This window comes from Scyliorhinus torazame, chromosome 4, assembly GCF_047496885.1.
Source record: "Scyliorhinus torazame isolate Kashiwa2021f chromosome 4, sScyTor2.1, whole genome shotgun sequence".
In the NCBI taxonomy this organism is placed as follows: Eukaryota; Metazoa; Chordata; class Chondrichthyes; order Carcharhiniformes; family Scyliorhinidae; genus Scyliorhinus; species Scyliorhinus torazame.
The window spans coordinates 174,237,105-174,262,635 of NC_092710.1; the positions used below are offsets into that span (position 1 = coordinate 174,237,105).

Here is a 25,531-nt window from a genome sequence, read left to right on the forward strand (position 1 = left end):
TTCAGCTCTGCGATTGACCTAGTGAATCTCATCTGCACACCTCCAGTGCCAGTACGTCCTTTCTCAAGTAAGGAGACCAAAACTAAACACAATACTCCAGGTGTGGCCTCATTAACACCTTATACAATTGCAGCATAACCTCCCTAGTCTTAAACTCCATCCTTCTAGCAATGAAGGACAACGTTCCATTCGCCTTCTTAATCACCTATTGCACCTGTAAACCAACTTTTTGCGACTCATGCACTAGCACACCCAGGTCTCTCTGCACAGCAGTATGTTTTAATATTTTATCATTTAAATAATAATCCCTTTTGCTGTTATTCCTACCAAAATGGATAACCTCACATTTGTCAACATTGTATTCCATCTGCCAGTCCCTACCCCATTCCCTTAGCCTATCCAAATCCCTCTGCAGACTTCTGGTATCCTCTGCACTTTTTGATTTACCATTCATCTTAGTGTCGTCTGCAAACTTGGACACATTGCCCTTGGTCCCCAACTCCAAATCAGCTATGTAAATTGTGAACAATTGTGGGCCCAACACGGATCCCTGAGGGACACCACTAGCTACTGATTGCCAACCAGAGAAACACCCATTAATCCCCACTCTTTGCTTTCCTTTAATTAACCAATCCTCTATCCATGCTACTACTTTACCCTTAATGCCATGCATCTTTATCTTATGCAGCAACCTTTTGTGTGGCACCTTGTCAAAGGCTTTCTGGAAATCCAGAGGCACATCCATTGGCTCCCCGTTATCTACCGGGTACAGGTTCATAGCTCCTTGGAGGTGGAGTCGCAGGTGGACAGGGTGGTGAAGGAGGCATTCAGCATGCTAGGTTTTATTGGTCAGAATATTGAATACAGAAGTTGGGACGTCTTGTTGAAGTTGTACAAGACATTAGTAAGACCACAGATGGAACACTGTGTTCAGTTCTGGTCACCCTATTATAGGAAGGATATTGTGAAACTAGAAAGAGTGCAGAAGAGATTTACGAGGATGCTACCAGGACTTGATGGTCTGAGCTATAAGGAGAGGCTGGGACCTTTTTCCCTGGAGCATAGGAGGCTTAGGGGTGAACATATAGAGGTCTATAAAATAATGAGGGTCATAGATAAGATAGATAGTCAACATCTTTTCCCCAAAGGTAGAGGAGTCTAGAACTAGAGGGCATAGGTTTAAGGTGAGAGGGGAGAGATACAAAAGAGATCAGAGGGGTAATTTCTTCACACAGAGGGTGGTGAGCACCTGGAATGAGCTGCTAGAGGCAGTGGTAGAGACGGGTACAATTTTTTTCTTTAAAAAACAGTTAGACAGTTACAAGGGCAGGATGGGTATAGAGGGACATGAGCCAAATGCGGGCAAGTGGGACTACCTTAGTGATAGAAATTGGGCGGCATGGACAATCTGGGCCAAAGGGCCTGTTTCCATGCTGTAAACATCTATGACTCTATAACTCTACCAGGTGGGCGAAGCACTCTGGCAAAAGTTGCCTTTTTTAATCTCATCCTTTATCTGTTGTTTCTTCTGCAATATGGTTGAAAGTTTTCCCACTATCTATGCTCTGTTATTTTGTAGTCTTCAGTCACTGATTACATAGTGGTAAATGTTCTGGTCCTGCCCGTCACATGAATCATTACGGGTGGGACAGACAATTAAAAAAAAAAATTTGGAATGCCCAATTCATTTTTTTTTCCAATTACAGGGCAAATTAATGTGGCCAATCCACCTACCCTGCACATCTTTAGGTTGTGGGGGCGAAACCCACGCAAGCACGGGGAGAATGTGCAAACTCCACACAGACAGTGACCCAGAGCAGAGATCGAACCTGGGACCTCTGCGCTGTGAGACAGCAGTGCTCACCACTGTGACACCATGCTGCCCTTGGAGACAGACAATTTAGCGGGCCATTGAAAAGTCAGTTGACATGGGCAGGAATATATTTGGAGTTCTTTGAGGAAATAACAAGCAACATGGATACAGGGAAACATGTGGATGTACTGTACTTAGATTTCCAGGAGGTATTTGATAAGGTGCCACATCAAAGGTTACTATGCAAAATAAGAGCTTAAGGTGCAATGAGTAGCACATTAGCAAGGATAGAAGATTGTTTAGCTAACAGGAAGCACAGAGTAAGGGTAGATTTTTTTCAGTTAGGCAAGATGTGATAAGAGGAGTGCCACAGAGATCAGTGTTGGGGCCTCAACCATTTACAATTTATGTCAATTACTTGAATGAAAGGACAGAATGGATAGTTGCCACATTTGCTGATGACAAAAAGACTAGAATTCGGGGACACAGTTTAAAAACAAGGGAGCTCCCATTTAAGACAGAGATTAGGAGAATTATTTTCTCTCAGAGCTCATGAATCTCTAAAACCCTCTTCCCAAATAGAATAGTGGAGGCAAGGTCAATGAAAATTTTTAAGGCAGAGTTAAATAAATTCTAGGCTAACAAGAGAGCCAGAGTTTATTGGAGGTAACTGGAACGTGGAGCTGAGGCCACAATCAGATCAGCTGTTTGAATTGAATGGTGGACCAGGCTCAAGGGGGCCAAATGGCTCCTAATTCAAGTGTTCGTATATTCGTATGTATGTTCGTAGACTATGGGCACGATTCGGCGGCCTCGCCAGCGAAGCCTCAACCGGGCGCCGTTTGATACTGGCTCACAAAGTCGAGAACCTGTCGTGTTGGCACCTCGGGGGGTCTTGCTGGGGGGTGGGGGGGGGGTGGGGGGTTGATGCCCCGGGTGGTCGTGTACTAATCAGGGTGGCACCCTGGCACTCCCCTGGGCACCTTGGCACTGCCAGCCTGGGACCCTGGAGTGAGGGGGGCTCGAGGACCCCGGAAGCAGTAAATTGGGTGATGTGAGGGGGGAAGGGGGGTCCTGAGGCCGTGGTGGAGGCCCTGAGGGGGGTCGAAAGCTCAGGGACGACTTTAAAAATGGCGCCCCATCCGCAAGTAGTCTTCTTGCACTGACGACTGAATGACTTAAAGAGTGGCCTTGACAGGGAGTTCAGCGCCAAGGTCACAAAAAAGGCAAGTGAGCTGAATAGCGGGTCTTTCTCGGCACTGCAGGCACCAAAGAACATCCCGCTAACCGTGCCGTTCAGCGGGCTTTAGCTTGAGTCCACTGAATTGCGTCCCATGTATTTATATTTTTTTTAAAGTATGTTTATTAAGGTTTTACATTATTGCAGACAATGCAATAAAATTACAAAAATTATTCATTGCCATAAGCAAAGAAAACAAATGGCCCGACATGCATGAATACAGAGGGGAACAGGAGAACAATATTATCACTGATTCGGTACAATCATTAGCCATAGCTAGATGCCTCTATAAGCTCCATCACAGACCAAGGGAGAAATAGGATGATGCCATGAGAGCTTGGCAAAATACCATACACCTGCCCACGACACATCTGTTTGCAATTACCACGAGAGTTCAGGATAAATTTTCCCCACCATGTTCGGGCGTGCAGCAACGTACATCTTCCTCAACTCCAGCAGCAACAAAGGCTCCAATAACACACCAGCCTCCTCTCCGCGGATACCAACCCCGTCTGCATCCGTGCAGGAGCCAATCACGGCACCCTTATTAAAAAACCAAAGAAAATATACGAAAGCCCCGGTTCTAAGGGGAGTTACATATATACCAAACAACATAACCCCAGTCTCAGGCGCACAACAGAACTAACATCATTCCGTACATTTTTACTGACAGGACCAGCAACAGTATGTTCGGATAATGATCAAGCCTCCCACGGGCCGCACGTGGCTTGCAAAGGAGAAAATGGTGGCACCCCTGGGTCGCACGTGGGGGGTGTAGGAACGGCAGGCATGGAAACAGCGGCGACCGACCAGGCCTGGCAAACAGAAACAAAGTGTCCCTTCTTCCCACAGCCGCTGCAGGTCGCGCTCCGTGCCGGGCAGCGCTGCCTGGGGTGTTTGTTTTGCCTACAAAAATAGCACTTGGGCCCCCCAGAGTTGGCTGGCTGCCGCGCGGCACAGGCTTGCGGTGGGCTGGAGTCGGCAGCTGGTGAGGCCCACGATGCCCACGAGGGTGCCGCGCGTGCGGGGGCGTAGGACTGGACGTTACAGGAGGCCACTTCTAATGAATTAGCGAGCTGCCTAGTTCCCGCAAGATCAAGCGTACCCCCTTCCAGTAGCCGCTGGCGGATGTACGCAGACTTCATGCCCGTAACGTAAGCGTCTCGAATTAAACATTCGGTGTGCTGGACTGCCGAAACTGCCTCGCAGTCGCAGTTCGTACCTAGGATGTGCAGGGCACGCCAGAAATCGTCCAGAGACTCCCAGGGGAGTTGCTGTCTCGTGGCCAGGAGGTGCCTGGCGTATACTTGATTGACTGGTCGAACGGAATGTCCTTTCAGGAGCTCCATCACTTCCGAGTAGGTGGGTGCATCCCAGATGAGAGGAAAAATGTCAGGGCTCACCCGTGAATAGAGGACCTGGCGCTTCTGCGAGTCCGAGGGTTCCTCAGCGGCTGTTCGGAGGTAACTTTCGAAGCAGACTAGCCAGTGGTCAAAGGCGGACGTAGCGTTGGCTGCTTGAGGGCTCAGCTGCAGGCGATCAGGCTTGAAGCGGAGATCCATCGTTTTAAAGATCTTGCTCAATAAATTGATGCACTATCAATTACCACAAAGACGAGAGTAGTGGAATAATCGAGGCTTTATTGAGCAAAGATGTTGTGCCTCCTGTAGCTGGAACCAGAATGGCTGCAGCACCGGCGAGCACACACATTTATACGCCGCCTACTGGGCGGAGCCAGCAGGCAGGGATTTACCCATGTACCTCTATTATACGGGCAGTGCCGTAATACATGTAATATATTACTAGTGGTGACTACCACATTCACCTCCTGTTAAAGAACTGTCCGGCGGGGGTGGTGGAAAACATTACAAGTTCAGTCTGTCGGGGGCCTTGACCCTCCTCTGCGATCGCCTCAGTCCTGGTGATGATGTGGGCGCCGACTTGGTCACCTCCGACTCCGGGAGCGTGTTGTCCTCGTCTTCGTCACCCCTGAGTGGAACCAGTGGGAGGATGGATCCTACTGGTGTGGGTGCTGCGGTGAGGTTCGCTGGAGGGAGGGTGACTGGCGCAGGGGTGAATGAGGCAACCGTGGGGGGGGGGGGGGCGCCAGTGTCAGGTCGGGGGTGGGCCTCCAGCGGGTGCCAGGTCCCGGAGGGAGACTGTGTCCTGGCGCCCATCGGGGTGTTCCAGGTAGGCGTACTGCGGGTTCGCATGTAGGAGGTGGACTTTTTCGACCAAGGGGTCCAACTTATGGGTCCGCACATGCTTCCGAAGGAGGACGGGTCCAGGAACTGTCAGTCATGTTGGGAGGGAGACTCTGGAGGTGGACTTCCTGGGGAACGCAAACACACGTTCGTGAGGGGTCTCGTTAGTCGCGGTGCAGAGGAGCGATCAGATGAAGTGGAGCACGTCGGGGAGGACCTCCTGCCAGCGGAAGACCGGGAGATGTTTAGACCGCAAGGCCAGCGGGACGGCCTTCCAGACCGTCCCGTTCTCCCTCTCCACCTGCCCGTTTCCCCGGGGGTTGTAGCTGGTCGCCCTGCTGGAGCCAATGCCCTTGCTGAGCAGGAACTGACGCAGCTCATCACTCATGAAAGAGGATCACCGATCGCTGTGGATGTAGGGGGGGAAACCGAACAGAGTGAAGATGCTGTGGAGGGCTTTAATGACCGTGGCAGAAGTCATATCGGGGCATGGGATGGCGAAAGGGAACCGGGAGTACTCATCAATCACGTTCAGAAAGTACGTGGTACGTGTTGCGGTGGGTGGATGGGAGGGGCCCTTTGAAGTCCATGCTGAGGAGTTCAAAGGGGCAGGAGGCCTTCACCAGGTGCGCTCTATATGGCTCGTAGAAGTGCGGCTTACACTCTGCGCAGACGTGGCAGTCTCTGGTGACGGTCCTGACCTCCTCAATGGAGTAGAGCTGGTTGCGGGCCTTGATGAAATGGAAGAACCGGGTGACCCCCGGGTGGCAGAGGTCACAGTGAAGAGCCCACTTATGCGCTGGCACATGTACCGCGGGATAGGGCATCAGAGGGCTCATTGAATTCCCCGGGCAATACAAGATCTCATAGTTATAGGTGGAGATCTCGATCCTCCACCTCAAGATCTTGTCATTTTTGATCTTGCTCCGCTGTGTATTATTAAACATAAAGGCAACCGACCGTTGGTCAGTGAGGAGAGTGAATCTCCTGCCGGCCAGGTAATGCCTCCAATGCCGCACAGCTTCCACAATGGCTTGGGCCTCCTTTTCGACAGAGGTGTGCCGAATTTCGGAAGGCATTGAGGGTACGGGAAAAGAAGGCCACAGGCCTGCCCACCTGGTTGAGGGTGGCGACCAGAGCTACGTCCGATGCATTGCTCTCCACCTGGAAGGGGAGGGACTCGTCGACCGTGTGCATCGTGGCCTTGGCGATGTCTGCCTTGATACAGTTGAAGGCCTGGCGGGCCTCAGCCATCAGGGGAAAAACTGTGGACTGAATGATTGGGTGGGCCTTGTCCGCATAATTAGGGACCCACTGGGCATAGTAGGAGAAAAACCCCAGGCATCGTTTCAGGGCCTTGGGGCAGTGGAGGAGTGGAAGTTCCATGAGGGGGCACATGCGGTCGGGGTCGGGCCCTAGGACTCCATTTTCCACGACATAGTCAAGGATGGCTAAGCAGTTGGTGCGGAACACGCATTTCTCCTTATTGTTTGTGAGGTTAAGGAGTTTGGCGGTCTGAAGGATTTTTTGGAGGTTTGCGTCGTGGGGTCCTGCTGATCGTGGCTGCAAATGGTGACGTTATCTAGGTACGGGAAGGTGGCACGCAGTCCGTACCGGTCAACCATTCGGTCCATCTCTCGCTGGAAGACCGAGACCCCATTATAGACGCCGAAGCTAACCCTAAGGAAGTGATAGAGGCGGCCATCTGCTTCGAACGCAGTGTATTCGCGGTCCTCCAGGTGGATGGGGAGCTGGTGGTAGGCGGACTTCAGGTCCACTGTGGAAAAGACTCTATACTGCGCAATCTGATTGACCATGTCAGATATGCGTGGGAGGGGGTACGCGTCGAGCTGCGTATACCAATTGATGGTCTGACTGTAGTCAATGACCATCCTGTGCTTCACCCAGTCTTTACTACTACCACTTGAGCTCCCCAGGGGCTGTGCTGGCCTCAATGACCCCTTCCCGCAGAAGCCGTTGGACCTCCGACCTGATGAAGGTCCTGTCCTGGGCACTGTACCATCTGCTCCTAGTGGCGACGGGTTTGCAATCCGGGGTGAAGTTCGCAAACAGGGAAGGTGGGTCGACCTTAAGGGGCGTGAGGCCGCAGATGGTGAGGGGGGGTAGGGGTCCACCGAATTTTAAGGTTAGGCTTTGGAGATGGCACTGAAAGACCAGGCCGAGTAACAGGGCAGCACAGAGGTGGGGGAGGACGTAGAGCTGGAAGTTGCTGAACTCTACGCCTTGGACGGTGAAGGTCTCGATGCAGTACCCCCGGATTTCCACAGAATGGGATCCGGAGGCCAGGGAGATTTTCTGGGTGACGGGGTGTACCGAGAGGGAGAAGCGCCTTACCGTAGTGGATTGGATGAAGCTCTCTGTGCTCCCGGAGAAAAAAGGCAGGTCATCTCGTGCCCATCAATCTTCATCGTCGTCGTCGCGGTCACGAGGTTGCGGGGGCAAGCCTGATCCAGGGTGATGGAGGCGAGCTGCTGGGAGGTCCCGGGCTGGTCAGCAGTGGTGGAGGTAGCGGCAGGCGATGAACGGCCAGACGAGCAGGGGTCCTGAGGCGCCGTCCAAAATGGCACCGAAGATGGCGGCGCCCACAGGGCGCACATGGTGGGCGGCATCAAAGATGGTGGCACCCACGGGCCGCACATGGCTTGCGGTGAAGAAGATGGCGGTGCCCACGGGCCGCACGTGGCTTGCGAAGGGGAAAATGGTGGCACCCCTGGGTCGCACGTGGGGGGGTGTAGAAGTGCCGGGCCTGCAAACAGCGGCGACCGACAGGGCCTGGCAAACAGAAACAAAGTGTCCCTTCTTCCCACAGCCGTTGCAGGTCGCTCTCCGTGCCGGGCAGCACTGCCTGGGGTGTTTGTTTTGCCTCCAAAAATAGCACTTGGGCCCCCCAGAGTTGGCTGGCTGCCACGCGGCGCAGGTTTGCGGTGAGCTGGAGTCGGCAGCTGGTGGGGCCCACGATGCCCACGAGGGTGCCGCGCGGTTGGGGGCGTAGGACTGGACGTTACGGAAGGCCACTTCTAACGAATTAGCGAGCTGCCTAGTTCCCGCAAGATCAAGCGTACCCCCTTCCAGTAGCCGCTGGTGGACGTACGCAGACTTCATGCCCATAACGTAAGCATCTCGAATGAAAAGTTCGGTGTGCTGGGCTGCCGAAACTGCCTGGCAGTCACAGTTCCTACCTAGGATGTGCAGGGCACGCCAAAAATCATCCAGAGACTCCCCGGGGAGTTGCTGTCTCGCGGCCAGGAGGTGCCTGGCGTATACTTGATTGACTGGCCGAACGTAATGTACTTTCAGGAGCTCCACCGCTTCGGAGTAAGTGGGCACATCCCGGATGAGAGGAAAAATGTCAGGGCTCACCCGTGAATAGAGGACTTGGAGCTTCTGCGAGTCCGAGGGTTGTTCAGCCGATGTTCGGAGGAAACTTTTGAAGCAGGCTAGCCAGTGGCCAAAGGCGGACAGAGCGTTGGCTGCTTGAGGGTGCAGCTGCAGGCGATCAGGCTTGAAGCAGAGATCCATCATTTAAAAGATCTTGCTCAAAAAATTGATGCACTATCAATTACCACAAAGGCGAGAGTAGTGGAATAATCGAGGCTTTATTGAGCAAAGGTGTTGTGCCTCCTGTAGCTGGAACCAGAATGGCTGCAGCACCGGCGAGCACACACATTTATACCCCGCCTACTGGGCGGAGCCAGCAGGCAGGGATTTACCCATGTACCTCTATTATACGGGCAGTGCCATCATACATGCAATATACTACTAGTGGTGACTTCCACACCATTCAAACAGGAAAGTAGTGGGAGAGAGGGGAGGGTGTGAGGGTGGGGTGGGTGAGAGACAGGATTTCAACCAAAGTAACTCGGCACAACCCGAGTCTCCATGCACTGAGAAAGCAAAGGCCAGCCTCTCAGGATATCCTTAATTAGTGCCTTCGAGAAGGGGCATCCCTAGCCCGAGGGGGCAGCAGGATACCAGTCACAGCACCGGAACTGGCCTAGCCCAGTACCTCCCGAAACACAGGAATCAATATCCCCCCAGGACATCCAGCACACCCCAGAACCAACATCCCAGCTGAACATACACCTCTCCAACCACATCCAGGGCAGTGCACCGCCCCCCGCTTATACTAAGAACAAATGATTGCACCATCCTCAGCCAGGGAGACCCCATCACCGAAGAGAAGAATCGTCCAGCCACCCAACAATAGGGCACCCTGGGAGAGAGGTCTGCTTCCTTCCTCTCCAGTAATACCAGGGGAACCTCCCCTAAACTACAGGACCGGACCAGAATTAGAACCAGCACCCTGCTCACCCGGATGAAGCAAAGAAGAAAAAAAAACAAGGGAGGGACACCCAAACTGAACCAAAACATCAACCTCCACCCCAATCTCTCTGCCATCACAGAAAGGATACCAAGAACCTCTCTTTAACAGATCAACCACAGATTGGCCAACCTCACCACAGCGTGTACCACTACTCAGATCCTCTCTTCTAATAGTTCTGAAGAGAAAAAAAGAGACCCAAATGAAAAACTACAACCTCAAGGAAGAGTCAGAAGGAAGCCAGTCCTCTCCAGGATACATAATCTGATATATTTATATACTTAACATTAATCTTCTATACTATACTGTCGAAGAAGCCTTGGCTAGTGATGCAGTGCATCTTGTAGACAGTACATTTAGCTGTCACAGTGCGCCGAGGATGGTGGAAGTGAATCTCTAAAGTGGTGGAAGCGGTGCCAATCAAGCAGGCTGCTTTGTCCTGATAGAGCAGACAAATACAGAATTTTCCATCGCACTAAATTTATGCCTTATTTATGGTGTAAAGGTTTGGGGAGTCAGGAAGTGAGTCACTCACCACAGAATACCCAGCTTCTGACTTACTCTTGTAGCCACAGTATTTGTGTGTCTAGTCTAATTAAATCCCTGGTCAATGGAGACCATCAGAATGTAATGGTGGAAGGTTCAGCAATAGTAATGCCATTGAATGTTAAGGGAATTCGTTAGGTTCTCTCTTGTTGGAAACGGCTATTCTTTGGCACTTTTAAAAAATATATATTTTTAATTCTCCTTTTTCACATTTTCTCTCAAATTTACACCCACCAACAAACAATAATCAGTAACAAATATATCAATCCCCATATCAATAACACCAATCCCATCCTCCCACCAAACCCCAAACATTAGCCCGCATGTTCACATAAACAAAAGACAAAAAGGAATCAGGAATCACCCATAGTCACCCTTACTACACACAGCCCCCCTCTCCCCAACCCCACCCCCCCCCCCCCCCCCCCCCACTAATGTTCGATGTTATCCAGTTCTTGAAAGTGCATAATGAATAATGCCCATGAATTGTAGAACCCCTCCATCCTTCCCCTCAGTTCAAACTTAACCTTCTCAAGAGTGAAGAATTCCAACAGGTCCCCCCGCCACACCAGGGCACAGGGTGGAGAGGCTGCCCTCCATCCCATCAGGATCCGCCTTCGGGCGATCAATGAGGCAAAGGCTACAACATCTGCCTCCGCACCTGTTTCCAACCCTGGCTAGTCCAACACTCCGAATATGGCCTCCCGGGGGTCCGGGTCCAGTTTCACATGCACCACTTCAGAGATTACCCTAAAAAGCTCCTTCCAGTAATCCTCTAGCTTTGGACAGGACCAAACCATATGAATGTTATTCGCGCTCCCCCCCCCCCCCCCCCCCATCCCCTCACCCTCCCCGAAACGTTCACAGACATCTTCTACTCCTTCAAAGAATCGGCTCATCCTCGCCCTCGTGAGGTGTGCTCTGTATACCACCTTCAGCTGTATCAGCCCCAACCTCGCACACGAGGTGGAGGCATTTACTCTCCGGAGCACCTCACACCAGAACCCCTCCTCCATATCCTCTCCCAACTCTTCCTCCCACTTTGATTTGATTCCTTCCAGTGGTGCCTTCTCCTCCTCCAAAATAGCCCCATAAACCGCTGACCCTACCTCCTTATTCAATCCCCCTGTCATCAGCACCTCCTCCAGCAATGTGGAGGCCGGCTCCTCCGGGAAGATCTGTATTTCCTTTCTGGCAAAATCTCGAACCTGCATGTATCTAAACACTTCCCCCTGATCCAGCCCATACTTCGCTTCCAGCTCCTTCAGTCCTGCAAACCGACCCCTAAGAAACAAATCTTTCAGTATCTTAATCCCCTTCTCCTCCCATTTCCGAAAATTTCCATCCCACCTCCCTGGTTCAAATCTGTGGTTCCCCCGAATCGGCATTTCCCTTGACCCTGCCCCCAACCTGAAGTGTTGGCGAAACTGCCTCCGAATTCTCAATGAAGCTATTATTACCGGACTCCCTGAGTATTCCCCTGGGGCTATCGGGAGCGGCGCTGTTACTAGTGCTTTCAATCCCAACCTTCTGCACAAACTCTTCTCCATTCTGACCCACTGGGAATCAACCCCTCTGACCCAGCTCCGCACCTTGTCCACATTCACCGCCCAGTAGTAATACATCAGGTACGGAAGACCCAAACCCCCTGCCTGCCTTCCCCTCTGCAGCAGCATCTTTCTAACTCTGGCCACCTTCCCTCCCCTTATGAACAACGTAATCCTTCCCTCAATCTCTCTGAAAAAAGCCTTTGGCAGGAAAATTGGCAGGCATTGAAAAATAAACAGAAATCGTGGCAACACATTCATTTTAATTACCTGTACCCGACCCACCAGTGACAGAGGGAGACCGACCACCTTGCCAGATCAGCTTTCACTCACCCACCAAACTAGAAATGTTGTACCTGCGGAGCGCCCCCCCCCCCACTCCCGTGCAACCTGCACCCATAGGTACCTAAAGTGAGTCCCTGCCCTACGGGATGCCAGCCCCCCTACCCCTGCCCCCACCCCCGGCCGAGACACCACAAAATACTCACTCTTGTCTAGTTTAGTTTGTACCCCGAGAAAGACCCAAACACTCAAAGCAGCCCCAATATTCCCCCTATCGACACACTCGGTTCCGACACGTATAACAGAAAATCACCGGCATATAAGGACACTCTATGCTCTATCCCCCCCCCCGTGCTATTCCTCTCCATACCCCCAAACTTCTTAATGCAATGGCCAACGGCTCAATCGCAAGTGCAAACAGCAGGAGGATCATAGGACATCCCTGCCTCGTCCCACGGTGGAGAGAAAAGTATCTCGAACTGATGTTGTTTGTGCGGACACTCGCCCTCGGCTCCTTATATAATAGCTTTACCCAGTTCACAAATCTTGGTCCAATCCCAAACCGCTCCAGAACTGCCATCAAGTACCCCCATTCTATCCGGTCAAACGCCTTCTCAGCGTCCAATGCCACAACCACCTCTGTTTCCTTCCCCTCTGCCGGTGCCATAACGACGTTCAAAACCCTTTTAATGTTTGAAAAGAGCTGCCTCCCTCTCACGAACCCCGTCTGATCTTCACTTATCACCTTCGGGAGGCACTCCTCCAGCCGACCCGCCAGTACCTTCGCCAATACTTTTGCGTCCACATTCAGAAGCGATATGGGCCTATACGAACCACACTCCATCGGATCCTTATCTTCTTTTAGCAACAGTGAAATCGATGCCTGCCCCAAGGTTTGCGGCAACACCCCCTTCCCGATCGCCTCTTCAAACATCCCAACCATCAGGGGTGCCAGCTTATCCTTGAATTTTTATAATATTCCATCGAAAACCCATCCGGCCCTGCCACCTTCCCCGACTGCATCCTCCCAATCGCATCCTTTATCTCCTGCTCCACTATCGCTCCTTCTAATGTAGCCCTGTCCCTCTCCCCTAACCTCGGGTAATCCAACCCATCTAGAAATTCCTGCATCTCACGGTCTCCCCCAGGTGCCTCTGACCTGTACAACCTCTCAGAAAATGCCTCAAAAACCTTGTTAATCAGATCCGAAACAACCACCAACTTCCCTGCCCTATCCCTTGTCATAATATCCACGCATGTATAAAATGAAGTGCAGACAGGCAGTGATTGACACACAGGATGACCAATAAGCACACAGCACAGTGCAGCCAATCACAGACAGGACACCACCACTATAAAGCCAGAGGGCACTATGTTTCCCACTCTCTCTGGACCCAGTCAGAGTCCACGAGCTAGCACAGTGCAAACACCATGCGGTAGCTAGTAAGTCTGATCAGGCTAGTATAAGGTCTCCAAATCAGACTTACTAGCTACCGCATGGTGTTTGCACTGTGCTAGCTCGTGGACTCTGACTGGGTCCAGAGAGAGTGGGAAACATAGTGCCGACCCACAATTAAATATGTATGTTAGTTCTATCGTTCAATAAAACCATGTTGGATCTTCTACAGAGTTAGAGGTCTGTTACTCGCATCGCTGCATCAACTGCAGTCCACACCGAACTGACCTGCCTAACACATCATGGTACTACGGAGTGATACTGAAAATTGACGGACCTACCTCGAGTGAATCAGCATTGACCAGCAAGCAGCCATCCGGTGACATGGAAAACATCCAGCCTCCTCGGCAGCTCCGCATCTCCGGCAACCTCGGCACAAATTGGAAGCTCTTCAAGCAAAAGTTCCTCTGGTACATCGAGGCCTCCGACCTCGAAGCAGCATCGGATGCCAGGAAGATCGCGCTAATTCTCTCCACCATGGGGGACCATGCCATCCACATCTACAACTCCCTCACGTTCGCTGACGGCGAAGACAGAACAAAATTCAAAACAGTCCTGCTGAAGTTTGACAGCCACTGCGACATTGAGGTGAATGAGAACTTTGAACGGTACGTTTTCCAGCAGAGGCTTCAAGGTAAGGATGAACCTTTTCAGTCCTTCGTCACCCATCTCCGCATCCTAGCGCAGTCATGTAACTATGACTCGACGGCTGATTCCATGATCCAGGATCAGATCGTTTTCGGGGTCCACTCCGACTCCCTTCGGCAGCAGCTCCTGAAAGTCAAACAGTTGACCCCCTCTGTCGCTATCGAGACGTTTGATGTCCATGAGCATGCTAAGAATCGCTACTCACACATCAGGGCGGCAGAAACTGCGAAGCTGGCCTCCCACGCGGCGGAACGGGTACAGGCCATTGCACAAATGCAGGGCCTGAGCATCGAGGAGAGTGGTCGTTTCACGTGCTTTTCCCGGGTCCCTGCGCATGCATGCCAAAACAGGGTGGATGACGAGCCCGACAACTCGACTGCGCAGGTGCGTACGTCGACCAACCGAACTGCGCATGTGCGATGGCGCACGGAATGCGCTGACGTCGGCGTCATGATGTGTCCGAATTGTGTTTCCGCCCATTTCAAGGGGCAATGTCCGGCAAAAGGACGCCGGTGTCTACAGTGTGGCAAGCTTGGCCACTACGCAGCCCTTTGCAGATCTGCTCCACCGCTCAGCAGCCAGCGATCCCAGCTGCGGCGCAGAAATGTCCGCTCAATACAACAAGGCATGCCAGATTACGATCCCGACAGCCCAACAGACCCTGATGCTGAGTGCCTCAAGTCCCCATACTGGGTGGGCATCATAACTACACATGCGCTGCCTTCCACCACACCTACATAATGCCTCTCGATCTTCAGTGTGGACCCCGACGACGAGTGGTCTGCTGTCCTCACAGTGAACAAGGCCCGTATCCGGTTCAAACTGGACACCGCCGCATCGCCGAACCTCATCTCGAAATCCGACCTCGACACCATCCGCACCAAACCAAGCATTTTTCCACCGGCCTGCCAGCTCCTTGAATACAGTGGCAACGCCATAGCTGCCAGTGGCTCGTGTCAACTGGGGGTATCCAATAAGGCGATCAATTGATGAAGCAGGAAGATATTTAGATCTGGAACGTTTGTGAGGAACTCCTGCAGCAATGGCCTGGGGTTGACCTGATCAGCCTCAAAAAGCCATGTTCCTTTGTGCTAAGTATGGTTCCAGTCAGTGGAGATCATGTTGCCCCTGATTTTCATTGACTTTAGCTTTACTTAGGCTCCTTGATGCCACATTCATTCAAATGTTCCTTTAAAATCACGGGCAGTACGCACATGACACCTCTAGAATTCAGCTCTTTTCCCCATGTTTGGACCAAGAATGTAATGAGGTTTGGAACTGAGTGGCCCTGATGGAATCCAAACGAAGGGTGGAATTCTCTCATCTGGCACTAAGTCCTGATGCACGGGCGGGAACGTGGAGTGTTTCCAGCTATGGAAACCAGCAGGAAAACATGGCATATTTTCCAGCTCAATCTCAATAATCATGCAACCAGGTGTCTTGCGTTGTGTTCCATGTTGAGGCAGGTGTGATGGTACATAGTCCGGGCACCATATTGAAAAGGCACACAACATCACTGACCCACTATTGAAGAAAGAAGATGGACCAACTGAAAATGAAGATGGATTTACAGGACCACTCAGAGGCCAGAAAATAGATCTTCTGAGAAAGAAGGCGGATCACCAGGAACATTCTGCGGCTGGAAGATGGACCTCCTCCAGGACACCGAATCTGAAAAATCCACCTCAGCCACTGGTGCCATGTTCTAGGGTTACAGGTGGCTTCCAACCTGAACTCCAGAGGCAGCACCAGGCATTGTTCAGGTGAACCCCAATATCTGCGTGCCATGTTGCACCAGATATGTTTAGTAACATTGTGTTTTCCCGCTGGCGTCGCGGAGAATTGGGCATGGGTGGTCGAACCTTCATCTGCATCCCATGAACAAGGTGAAAATTAGTTGACCTCTACTAGGTTTCCCAATTGGACATGGCAGGCACCAGCCCTAGATCCACATCGGTATCCATGTTGGGCCACACGCTGATTTCTCCCCACCTCCTACCCACACAACCCCCCCACCCCCCCCCCCCCCCCAGCCCCCCACTCCCACCATTGAAACCACTGATGGGGCCATGATAGATTTCCGCCCTAAGTGAGCAAGATATTGATAATTAACTGCTATTTAAGAGCATTATCAAAGACATTTTCCATCGCTTTGTCGATGATGTAGAGTAGATTGATAGAATGATGATTGCCAATTTCAATTTGTTCTGCATTCTGTGGGCAGGACATATCGGGTGGGATTCTCCGGTCTCCGACACTGGAATCGCGTTTGGCGATCGGCCAAAGAATCCCTGTTGCCGCCGAAATCAGGGGCAGCGCCGCTTTTGCGATGCTCCGCCCCCTACAGAATGGTGTACTTGCAGAGTGCGACGCACGCCATCGGGATGGCCTCTGGCCGTCACCTGAGGCCCTTCCCCGATGCTCCGCCCCCGATGGGACGTGTTCCCGATGGCGTGGGACACGTGTGCCATTTTGTTTCGGGAACCCAGCATGGCGGCTGCGGACTGAGCCCAGTGCCGCCACAGTCAGGTGGGTGCTGTTCCTCGGACAGGCGGCACTTTGGCAGGAGCTGGGGGCACTGGTGGGGGGTTGTCGAGCCTGGTCAAAGAGGGGCATTATTTGGCAGGCCGGGTCCACGCACGGCCGGCGCTATGTTGCACGGCGTAGCCGCTGCAGGCCACCGCCATGAGAAACGCAGCCACGGACCCGGCAATTCTCCGGCCATATCCGCAGCTAGAGCAGGGGGCCATAGTCTGTGTGTCTGCTAGCCCCCCACCAGACGAGGATCGGTGCAGCTTTTGCACCATTGTTTCGGGCATAAACGCCACTGTTCCCACGCCAGTGTCAGCAGTTAGTCTCCCAAACGGAGAATCCAGCCCATCATATCTGGGCAATTTCCCACATTGCCTGGTCGGTGTCAGTATTGTAGCTCTACTGGAACAGGGGCTCAGGGCATGTATTCCTGAAGCATACGTCTTCAGTAATACAGGCAAGTGTTCTCAGGAGATCACAATGTATTGAGGATAAGAAAGACCATTTGGCTCATTTTCGCTGATTCATCTAGAAGTAACTTACACTTTCCCCTTTTCAGGCAGCAATTGTAAATATAACACTCTGGTCGACTGCAGTTAGAAGTTGTAAAATAGCCAGTTCACAGCACTAACAATAAGAGTAATTTTACAAATCTGTGTCCCTAATGTGGATCTTTGCCCATCTGAAGCAGAGGCTGGGAATTCAGTTAGGGGCTGCAGGATTTTATATCCATTCAATGGATGGAAAACCATTGCTGTGCATGCCTGAATTCCGAATATATACAGCTGACTGGAAAAGTTCTACACCAGGAGCACAACTTCATAAAGTCACCTCCAATGTAACTTAATCCTGACCACAAAAGAGCAGTATATATTGAATCTATTCAGCAGTCTCCCATCCCAGGTCTTTCATCATGTACCCTCTCGGCCAACTTAGAAGCTGTTTTGTGATGTCCTGAGCACTGAGAGGAGACTGCCCAAACTCATTCTATGGAAACATTTTACAGACGTTAGACAGAGAAGACTTGGCCCATCAGACTGGGCAAAATGTGAACCTGGATTACCACAGATTCGAACCCATTCCATGCCTTCCCAGATGCTGAAGAGTCGGCTATGTATTTCCTTCACTGCCGCTCTCATTTCAGTTTTTCAGCATTTGCAGATTGTATCTTTACTCTGCGAAAGGTGTGTGTGTGGGAGGGGTTTGGACTTTGTTTGGCCATTGAGCAAGCAGTGGTCAGTGCAACTGTACCCGCCACCCAAGGTCCACTGTATCAGACTTGGTTGAGTGGTAGCACTCTCATCTCTGAGTCAGAAGTTTGAAGGTTGGGAATTGCGGACAGTTAGACAGTGGATGGAAAGATTTGTTCTCCTCCTGTACCCACTAAAATCAATGGTACAGTTTGTATAGCTGTTGTTTTGAGTTGCGTGAAACAGTTCCTTTAAGGTGTGGGACCCCATTTTGCGAATCATAAGAAAATTCCCTCCTGAACCTGGCCAGTGCAGAGGTCATCCTGGTGCAGGGCCAGAGATTTAAAACATCCGAAACAGAATAGGGCTTTGATTTACAAGGCTGTGACATACGTGGATTTCCCCTATCACAAAAGGTGGAGGCAGTCAAGATTGGAGCCTGAGGTCAGTGTTTTCCTCTGGAGATGCCATGGGAGGTAAGAAGGCTGGAGGATGGTGGTGGAACATGCCAGGAGGGAAACTCAATGGGCTGGATTCTCTGATTTCCAGACTACGTGCTGACGCCGGCGTGGGAACAGTGGCGTTTTACTCCAGAAAAAACGGCGCAACAGCTGCACCTATTCCGGGACCGCCGGGGGGGGGGGGGCTAGCAGCCATGTCAGGTAAAGCTCCCGGCTCCCACGCGAAAAACGGCTGGAGATTTGGCAGTTCCGTGGCAGCACATGTGCACGTCGGCAGCCTGCGGCACCTGCGCCGTGCACCATGGCGCCAGCCGGGCGCAGACCCAGCCTGCCAAATAATGACCCACAGTAACCCCCCTCGCCGCCCACCGACCACCCCCCACCAGTTCCCCCAGCCCTCACTGAAGCCCCCCCCCCCCCCCCCCCCCCCCCCCAGACTGTGGCATCGCTGGACTCAGTCTGCAACTGCCACACAGGGTCGACGAAAAGAAATAGCATAAGTGCCCGCACTGTCGGGAACTCGGCCCATCGGGGGAGGGCCTCAGGTGATGTCCTGAGGTTGTCCCGAACGGTGTGTGGCATACTCTTAGAGTACGCCCTTTTTGAGGGGGCGGCGCATCGCAAAAACGGGGCAAAAATTAAATTAACAGTCACTTTCCAACCCACTACCGGCATATAACAGGCCCTACTGTGTGAGGAGACCACCAGATATATTGAGGTGGCTTCCAGCATGATGCAGGTACAGAGAGGAGTGGCGGCATTTCTTTACATCTGCTCCGTGGTTCATAGGTCCCCAACCCCATCCCAACCCAACCTGATGAATTACTAGCTGCCTCTGTGGCCCCAGTGGCCCTCTGAAACGGGCTTGGCGCAGTATAAAAGAATCCTTATCTGGCCTCCAAAGGTGCCTCAACATGGAGGTGCCCTCTTCTTCTCCATGCAATCATCACAGTGGCCACTGGTGGAGCTGCTGAGCTGCCAATCCGCTGATTGGGCTGGCAGCTCTGAGAGGGCAGCTGCCATCGTTAATGAGACAACACTCTCCACCATTTGCAAGCATGGGCTTGGCACCATCTTTTGGTCCTGGCACCACAACTATCCACCTTCTAGGAAGATTCAGCTGTAGTTATTGATTCTTTACCATCCATTGTTATGTCTGAATAATTTATTTTTCCTCTCAATTCCTTAACATTTCCGACTTTTCCTTAAATTGTTGCTATCCAGCTCAGCATAATTTATTGTGTCCAATAAGAACCTGTGGGTAAAATCCTCACCCATGCTGTCTTACACATAGAGTTGTTTGTTTAGCAAACATTTAATGTGCCAGTAGTATAATTCTTACTGAGTTGTATCATTGCACTGAGAACAACATGACATATCTGCCTAGATGTTATCTTGATGAAAATAAGATTTGGTTGTTCCAGTTTTCCATCATGTGAAGAAGGAAGATTTGACCATAACTTTCAGCTTTAAATACAATTTACAATCTGGCTTTGCAGATTAGGTCTGTTTTTTTTAGTTAACCTACTTTAAAGTTAATGGGCGCGATTCTCCGCTCCCGCGCCGGTTGGGAGAATCCCCTGGCGCGCCATTTTTCCCCGCGACGCCGGTCCGACGCCCTCCCGCGATTCACCCAAGCGGCGAGAACGGCCCCGTCGAGTTCTGTGCGGCGCAGGCCGGAGAATCGCCCTGGACACCCAAAATGGCGATTCTCCGCTACACCCGCTATTCTCCGGCCCGGATGGGCTGAGTGGCATGCCCAAAACGACGGCTTCCCGCCAGCGCCATCCACACCTGGTCGCTGCCAGCGGGAGCAGCGCGGGAACGCTGGGGGTGGGGGGGGGGGGCGGCCTGTGGGGGGGCGAGGAGGGTTCTTTCACTGGGGTAGGACTCAAAAGGGGTCTGGCCTGCGATCGGTGCCCACCGATCGGCAGGCCGGCCTCTCTGAAGGAGGACCTCCTTTCCTGCGCCGGCCAACCCACGCATGCACGGGTGATGCCAGTTATGCGGCGGATGGCGAGGCACCGCTTTTATGCGATGTCAATGCCTGGCGCACGCTGATGACGCTGCATTCGTGACACGCCCCCCGAATTTCTCGCGGCCCCGATCCTAGCCCATTTTCGGGCCCTGAATCGGTCGAGATCGGGGCCGTTTCGCGCCGTCGCGAACCTCGACGGCATTCACGACGGCGTGGGCACTTAGTCGCGGGAGCGGAGAATCGCGCCCAATGACTTTAAATTATTAGCACCATTCAGCCTTGGCCTGTAGATTTTTTTCCTGCTTTTCCTGATGATGCTATTTCCCAGTCCAGTAGTCAAGCTGCACTGATCATCCTTTTTTTAAATAAGCTGCATGACATTAGCAGCAAGTCCAAATCTATCCTGAATGCATTCTTTTTTGAAAACTCTCCCAGTCTTGTTGTGTACCAGAGTCTGGAAATCACAGTCTGCAAAAATAGTGTACAAGTGCTGAATGAGTTCAGGGAAATTCCTTTGGCCATTTCTTTCAGCAGACAGGATAACCAGTCGAGCAAATAGCATGTGGCCTCTGCATTTGAAGATTCTCCCTCAGTTCATCAAACATCTGTGTTAAATAGATAATTCTGTTGTCAAATTTATATGAGTTACAATTTTAAGTCAGGGCCAATTTCAATAAGGGAGTGGTGGGGTGAATGGCTAGCTCCACTGGCCACGATACCAAGATCATCTTAACTCTGTCTCATTACCATCTCTCGGATGAGTCTTCCATTTGGTTAATACCTGTCTGGTGTGGGGTTTCAGGTGGCAGCCAGGGCACTGTGGTTTGGGCTGGGGCGAAGCCTGGTGCAGGGGAAAAACAACATTTCCCCGTAGGGCCTGACGAACATATGAATTAGGAACAATGGTAGGCCATTCAGCCTCTCGAGTCTGATTGGCCATTTGATAAGATCTTGATTGATTGGCCACAGCTCTACGTTCCTGTTACGCCCTATATCCTTTGACTCCCTTCTCAATCAGCAATCTATCGAACTCAGCCTTACAAATATTCACTGTACAGGAAAGAGAATTCCACAGACTAACAATATGCAGAGTTTTGCAACATGGGCAAGTTCACATAATCCCACATCATACCCCACCTGGAGATTATGGGCTGGACTCTCTGTTTCAGCGGTTAAGTGCCGATGCTGTGATGTTTCACGACCGGCAAATCGACGCGAACCCCTCACCAATTCCGATACCAGTGAGGGGCTAGCACCTGCGCCAAGTGGAAAACCCGCAATCGCGCTAAAAACGGCTGGAGAATAGCCAGGTCCCAGGCCACGCATGCACACGGCTGACGACCTACACCGGACGTGCACAATCCCAACCTGCCAACTGCGACCCCACAGCTCCCCCCCCACTCCCCGGCCACCTCCACCAGTCCCCCCATCCCTAGCAGAAGCCATCCCCGGCCAATGGCACAGATCCCGGCTGAGTGTGATGGCGCTGGACACAGTCCACAGCCGTCACGCCGGGTTCCCGCACGGCTGATACCACACGTGTCCCGCGCTGTCGGGAACGCAGCCCATTGGGGGCGGGCCGGCCGATGATGCACCAACACCATTGAAATGATGCGCGGCATGGCATGATGATGGCAGTTTGGAGGAGGCGGATATTTTTATCTTGCTGATTGCCATTTCCCTTTTTCAACTGCTATTTTGTTAATCTTCATAAGTAATGCAACTTCATCTTCCCATTTGCCTTGCTATAATTTCTGAATCTGTTATACCCTGAATTGTCTAATTCCAAGTCCTCATTTTTCTGTCATTATGTCTCAGTAATCCCGACTAAATTTGATTCTTCACAATCCATGATTGCCTCCCCTGTTTCATTATGGACACTGTGCGCATTAATGTACAGAAACATCTACTCACTTTTAACAGCATTTTGTCTAATTTTATGTTTAATCATCTTTTTAGACTCACATTATGTAACACTATATTTTTCTTTGACATCATTGTTCCCCCTTTACTTTATTAATTTCTATGCTCTCCTACCCTATTTGCATTGAGGGTGCTTTTAGATCCCTCCTGCTTCTTGCTAGTTTGATCCCTTTTCCTTTGTCCCTATTTACCATTTCCGCTAAGATACAAATCCTATCCCAGTTCAAATGGAACCCATTCCACCGACAGAGATCCTTCCTGTCCCACACCAGCCCTTTAGCCACATATCAATTCTCTGTATCCATCTGCTCCTATTCCAATTTGCATGTGGCTTGGCAATCATCCAGAGATTATGGGGCTGGTTTATGATGTACCATCAATTACGACAAGACGAGAGTAGAGTGTAATCGAGGCTTTATTACGCAGAGATGTGTAGCCTCCTGCAGCTGCTGCTGAAATGGCTGCAGCTCGGAGAGCCCACACATTTATACTCCGCCTACTGGGCGGAGCCAGCAGGCAGGGATCTACCCCTTACCTGTAGTACAGGGGCCTTACCGTAATACCCCTCGTATGCGGTATATACAAGACAATAGTGGTCACTATCACAGTTTAGCAGAGGGCTAAATCGCTGGCTTTGAAAGCAGACCAAGGCAGGCCAGCAGCACGGTTCAATTCCCGTACCAGCTTCCCCGAACAGGTGCCGGAATGTGGCGACTAGGGGCTTTTCACAGTAACTTCATTTGAAGCCTACTTGTGACAATAAGCGATTTTCATTTCATTTTCATTACCCTTGACGCCTGATTTTTAAATTAAAACATTACTCCAGATGTTGTTTCAGCTGAAGTTACTCACTGTTCCTACCTATGTCATTTGTTCCAACCTGTACCACAATGACTGGATTTCCTCTTCCGTTCTTCAGCTCCCATGGATGTTCCTTGCCAGGGGCGGGAACACACCTTTCGGGATTGTCTTTTTTTTGGCTGCAAAAAATGTGAACTATCCCTCTCATAGCCCCTTATTGCTACCACATTTCTATTATGCTCTTTCACACCTTGAACAGCCTTCTGAGCTACAGTGCCTTGATCTGTTTTGTGGCTGTCCTCCCTGCAGTCTTTCTTCTTGCCCTCACAGGTAGTGAGCACGTCCAGTGTCTGCAGGATCTCCTCAACCTCTCTCAAATCTCCTGCTACCTTACGCCCTATCATCACAGTTCCCCCTTCCCTGAAACCATGTTTTCCCCTGGGTTCTGGCTATACATTGAAAAAAAGCTTTCCAAATATGCCCCCATCCCTCCACAGCCTCCTGCAAACCCACCCTACCACCCCGACCCCCATCGCTTATGTGTTGAAGTCTCTCCAACTTGCACCCGAGCTCAATGGCTCTGAGCCGGAGAGATTGGAGATGGTGACATCTGCTGCAGACATGTTTGTTTGGGATAGTCTCGCGATGCCCAAACTCCCACATATTGCAGTCCAGACCTAAAATGCTAACGTGATCTTTTCACATAGATTTATACAATTCTGGAAAATAATCGTGTACCATTTCCTTTCAGTTACTTCCATCACTATTATTTTCTTCTGAATGTCAGAGATTTAATCAGATGCATCTATTTTTGCCAGTTTATACTCTATCAATGAGGGAACCAGTGTGATGAAAACAATTAATTAGCAAAATCTTTATACAAAGATATCTCCCTGCAAAATACTTCCTAAAATATCTTTATTCTTATATTTGACAATGGCATCAATCTTATTTTCAAAGGTTTATTTTCATTGACTCTTGTCAAATATGGGTATCATTATCACGAAATATACTAAGTACAATGCCTAAGGTAATCAATTACATTGAATGAGGTGTAAAAGGCCATAACTATTAACTAATTATACAATACCACCACCCCCAAATATAATGTCAACTTCTATAACAAGGCTAAATGGTGTCCCAATCTCTAGAGCCCCTGGAGTGACCCCCGACCACCCCACCCCCCCCCCCCCACCCCCCCGCCCCCGGCCCGGGCGGTGGGGCCCATGACGCACATGGCCTCTGCCACCTGCACCTAGGCCTGGTGTACAGTGGTGAGAGCCAGCCTCCTTCCCACCCGGGGTACAGGATGCCACACCTCTCCTCCACAGCGTCCAGCAGAGTCTTCAACTCCACATCTGCGAAATGGGGTGCTGCTCTTTGGGTTGTCATCTTGTTGGCTGGAATGAGTGTCTGTGTGGGGGTGGAGTGCTTATATGCGGCCGCAGCTTGTCAGCCTCTCGAGTGCCAATCACGACCCCGGCGAATCGGACACTGTTTTTGATTGGAATTTCTCGAGTTCCATGTGGTGCCAGTGCTAGCCCATTAACAGATCCTGAAATGCACTGGGGCCGGCGCCACCTCCATAGTCGTAGAACACACCTATTCAGCCCTGGCCTTAGCACTTAGCCTCTGAAACAGAGAATCCAGCCCAAGAGCTTTTCATTGCTGACTCCATGACAATACAATCGCAAAAAAGTTAAGCTTTCAAATCACGGTACCCACAAGAACTGGCAATATAGGCCAGTAAGAAACTGCAGAAATGTTACCATTGACCTCCTTTAGGAAATCAACAGTACGGTGAAGTTGCACAGCAATGTTGTGCTCTTATTGTACCCTGTGTAAATTGACAGGGAGCATTTATCTTGTTCAGGAATGCATTCACCTGTTTGATAATCTGTGGGCAACAAATGGTTCATAAACAGGAACCAGAGTACGCCTTGGCTTGTCCAAAATCTGGGTAAATGGAGCAAAGTCTGGAGGTTGCAATAAAATAAAACTCCTGTCACTCTATATGACTGACTGGAATATATCATACCACTTTACATTCTCCACATCTTTGGCAGCCAGAAAAACAATAATCGTCGGAAAATCATCGGTCGCACTTGCTTACTTTTCTGACGGGTTGTATCATAGGTGTACATTCATAGGTTTATCCCTACTAAGGCAGAGTAGGGGCAACTTTATTCTTCATCTGGTCTGTGCTATGGCTGTATACTGAGATTTCTAAAACCATTTCTTGATGCTTCTTTTGTATCTGTATGATAAAAGAAAATCATAGGTTTAATTTATTTTTTCAACTGAATTTCAAATTTTGTAAGTTTTATTGATTGTTTTGCATTTTGGCGTGGTGAAGGTTTCTGTATCTGGAAAACAATTTACATGTAACCACACCTGTAGTAGCTTGACAAATTACCTTTTACTTTACTTTTTAATTTACTTTTAGTTTGATGAATTTTCTGCGATAACAGAAGTTCTCTTGTGCAATAATGTCTCCATGTCTTCCAAATGCAGGAAGTTGCTTCACAAAACTTGTTTGCAGTTGTATTATGTCCCTGGTGATTCAGC

The 25,531-nt window shown here is 50.8% G+C and overlaps 1 long non-coding RNA gene across 1 annotated transcript in view; it reads right to left on the reverse strand.

Annotated features, from left to right (window-relative positions):
• Nucleotides 1-25,212, reverse strand: part of LOC140411673 (uncharacterized) — a 43,590-nt gene extending 18,378 nt beyond the window's left edge. Inside the window, exon 1 of the long non-coding RNA XR_011940947.1 lies at nucleotides 25,077-25,212. This is a non-coding gene — a long non-coding RNA (uncharacterized lncRNA). The remainder of the gene's footprint in view (nucleotides 1-25,076) is intronic.
• Between the last annotated feature and the right edge of the window lie 319 nt (nucleotides 25,213-25,531).